A 3,881-nucleotide genomic window follows, 5' to 3' on the forward strand; every position below is an offset into this window, starting at 1 on the left:
ATCCTTGCTAATTGAATCAACCAAACACACACATACCAATATTGCAACATATGTTTTCCCCTCATTAATCATTTGTTAAGGGTGTGGAAAAGCTATGCTTAGTGGTGATCTCTAAACCCCAAGATTTCTCTCTCTCTCTTTTATTCTCTCTCTATTGCATTATTGTTTACCTTAGTTTAATTTGCACACTTAGTATACTTCAACCAACCAATCTTTTGATCACTCGACCTACTAACCCTAATTTTGATTCCACAACTTGATACGACCCACCGATCCCTTAGGACGATCCCTACTTGCCCTAACTATATTTTTAGTGAAAGGTAGTAGTGGCTTTTATAAATGTAAAACTTGGCCCTCACCTAACTAGCGTTAACTCAAGTTAAGTTGTTGGACGACGGACCACACCATAGTTTTAGGCGCCATTGCTGGGGATTGAAAGCAACGTCGTATTTTTGGAATCAATTAGGAATTAATACTCCTTTGATCTTGTTTTACTTAATTTTTATTTCAATTTTGGTTACTTATTGTGTTGGTTCTTGTTTAACTAGGTGCATTGGGCTAGGAAAGTGAGCAAAGGAGCATCCAAGTAAAGGAGCTAAGCAAAGCAAGGAAAAAAAAAGCTTAAAATCTAAAAAATTTGCAAGGTTAAAAACTGAAATTTTTTGAAATATTTAAGGACCCTTTGTGAGCTCTTTCTTAACTCAATCTCTAGTTAAATCGTCGGCCCGCGTGAAGGCTTGTTTTTCAATTCGTAGATAAATCGTGAGCTCTCGTGAAGGCATTTTATTATTCTTTGTTTATTGTTGAAAACATGGGAGTATGAGATCATTGTATGTGGAGGAAGTTTGATTGAATTGTTATGAAGGTGAAGTGATTGTTCATTCATTGTTGCTTATTGTGTTTTGTTGTGCATGCATGGTCGTCGATCATTGAAACTTATCTTGTCCCTCTTAATTTCCATCTTGAATCCGTAGTTCGCAATCCTAGGGGAAGAGGAAGTTTTAGTCAATCCCTTTCATCAATGGAAGACCATAATGGAGACCATGTGGAGGACCTTGGTCACATAGACTAACATGGTATCCTCTATCCCAATGTGTATCATGAAAACATGCAAGTACCATTAGGCATGCCTAGGCCATTCATTCACCAACCACAACAACAAGGCCAAGTTCCATTTGGAATGCCAATGTCAATGTATGCTCCACAACCTCCCATCATTCAAGGAAATCGAGGAGCCCATGTTACACCTCTAATTGCTAATTCTCCCTTTGCTTTAATAGATCACTATATGCCTAATGAATATAATGCACCCACATGCATTCAATTGTCACCATTTAGAGCACACCACTATGAAATCAAACCATAAACCATTCAAATGCTTCCAAACTATCATGGACTTCCAAGTGAAGAACCTTACAAGCATTTGGATGAGTTTCTTGAAGTATGTTCCATCGTGAGATACACAGACATGCCGAAAGAGGTATTAAGGCTTAAACTTTTCCCATTTACCCTCAAAGATAAGGCAAAGTATTGGTTCAACAACCTTAGGCCTTTTTCAATAACCTCTTGGGCAGAAATGCAACAAGAGCTCTTGAAAAAGTACTATCCGGTTTCTAAGACTAATGCCATGAGAACTTCAATTAGGGAATTTACACATGGGGATAGGGAAACATTTCATGAGGCATGGGAATGTTTCAATAAATTGCTAAGGAAATGTCCACATCATGACATACCCAAATGGCAATTAGTTCAATATTTCTTTGAGAACTTATCAGACAATTACAAGGGCATGGTTGATGCTTCCATGTGTGGCTCTTACATTGATAGGCATGAGGATGATGTGTGGCGTCTTTATGAGAGCATGAATGAAAACTCTTTACATCGAACTTTATCTTCAAAGAATGGTGGAAATTATAGTGGTAGGAAGAGTGTTGGCTTACATCAAGTCGACCACTCCATGAAATTGCCGCCGAGATGAAATCTTTATCTCAAAGGTTTGATCAATTTTTGATCAACCAAAACTCGGTGAATCAAGTGTCTTCCTTCCCTAACCATTCTCATCATGCATCTAATCAATCGTGTATGACTTGTTCTAGTGTTCTACATTCTACTTCCAATTGTCCCCATGGACATGTGCAAAGTGAGCACCATGAACAAGTCAATGCAATGTTTGTTAATCAAGGGAACAGTCCTTAATGCAATCACTATAATTTAAGTTGGAGAAATCACCCGAACTTCTCTTGGAAAAGCCAAGGGGAAGGCTCAAACCCTTCCTAAGGTGGTTTCAAGGGAAGTACATTCCACCTCTAATGTAAAGCCAAGGATCCCATAGATATAGACAATACCAATCACAGGGAAACTAATTTTCAAATTCTCATTTTCCCAATCAATCATATTCTCAAGGGAATTCTAGGAGTCCCGCTTTTGAAGAAAAAGTTTTAACCGCTTTGGGCACTCTTAAGGCGATTACACAATTACTTCATTCTCACTCTCAATCAATTGCAAAGCTTGAAACCCAAGTAGGGCAAATAGCTAGCACACTAAATGCAAGAGAGAAGGGAAAGATACCTTTGAATGCCCCACCAAAGCAACAATGTGTTGTGGAGACTCATTCCTCATCGGAAGGTCACACAATAGAGCATGTTAATGCGGTGACTACCTTGAGAAGTGGGAAGATTGTGGACAACCAAGTGGGTATGTCCAATGAAGAGAGTGAACCGGTGCAACCACAAGTTGACACCCGTCCCGTTTCATATCGTATTCTTCCTTCATTGCATGTGCATGACCATACAAATGAGAATATTTTGAAAAGTGATTCTAAAAATGATTTGTTGAAAAGTGATTTTGAAAGTGATTTGTTGAAAGGTAATTTGAAGCAAAATGATTTAAAAACTTCTTGTGTTGAAGAGAGTTCAAAGAAAATTTTTGAAAAGGTTTTTGAACCAAAAGCTCTATTTTCGGATGCCTTAAAATGATCCATTTCAAATGACAAGCAAAAGGCTAAGACTAATGAAATTATGGGAGTGTTTAGGCAAGTGAAAGATCTTTGCACTCAAAAGAGGAAGAACAAAAGCCAAGCACCTAGGAAAGTGGTCTTAACCAAGCAAGTGAGCTCAATTTTGTAGCATAACACTCTTCCAAAGTTTAAGAACCCCGGTTCACCTACCACTTCATGCATCATTGGTGACCATCTCATTAATCGGGCTCTCCTTGACTTAGGAGCAAGTGTTAACCTTCTTCCATACTCGGTATATTTCAAATTAGGCTTAGGAGAATTGAAACCGATGTCGGTGGTTTTGCAACTTGCCGACCGATCTATCAAAAAGCCTAGGGGTATCATTGAGGATGTTTTGATCAAGATTGATAAATTATTCTTTCTCGTTAATTTCGTTGTCATTGATACGGAATCGGTTCCAAATCCTAAGAGCCAAATTCTCGTTATCCTTGGCCATCCTTTCTTGGCAACCACAAATGCCAACATCAATTGTAGGACGGGGATAATGAAGATCTCATTTGGCCACATGAAGGTGAAGTTGAATATCTTTAATCCAACCCTCAACTCATTTGACAAGCATGAAGAAGTGAATGTTGTAAATAAATGTCATGACCTTAAATGTGAAGGAATTGAGTTTTTGTGCGAAACCAAAATTGCAAAAAGTTTATCTTCAAACTTGAAACCAAAAAAAGTTGTTTCGTAGGGTGTCACAACCCTATTCCTCCCTCATTTCTATCTTAAATTTCATTTCTTGCGAAGTCTAGATATTGGCTTAAGGTTCATATACATTGCTAAGGACTGTGATTAGGATTGCATGCACTTTCATGTTGAAATTGAACATTTTGTATAAGTTTGATTGATCTCCAAGGAGGTTTGATCGATCGAA

General features: G+C 38.1%; 1 pseudogene; it reads right to left on the minus strand.

The window, feature by feature from the left end:
- Window positions 1–1,632: 1,632 nt before the first annotated feature.
- Window positions 1,633–1,731, minus strand: LOC132305756 (small nucleolar RNA R71; annotated as a pseudogene).
- Window positions 1,732–3,881: the final 2,150 nt, after the last annotated feature.

The sequence above is a fragment of the Cornus florida genome, unplaced genomic scaffold (assembly GCF_030987335.1).
Source record: "Cornus florida cultivar Cherokee Brave unplaced genomic scaffold, ASM3098733v1 CherokeeBrave_3.0.0_Hap2_Chr04, whole genome shotgun sequence".
In the NCBI taxonomy this organism is placed as follows: Eukaryota; Viridiplantae; Streptophyta; class Magnoliopsida; order Cornales; family Cornaceae; genus Cornus; species Cornus florida.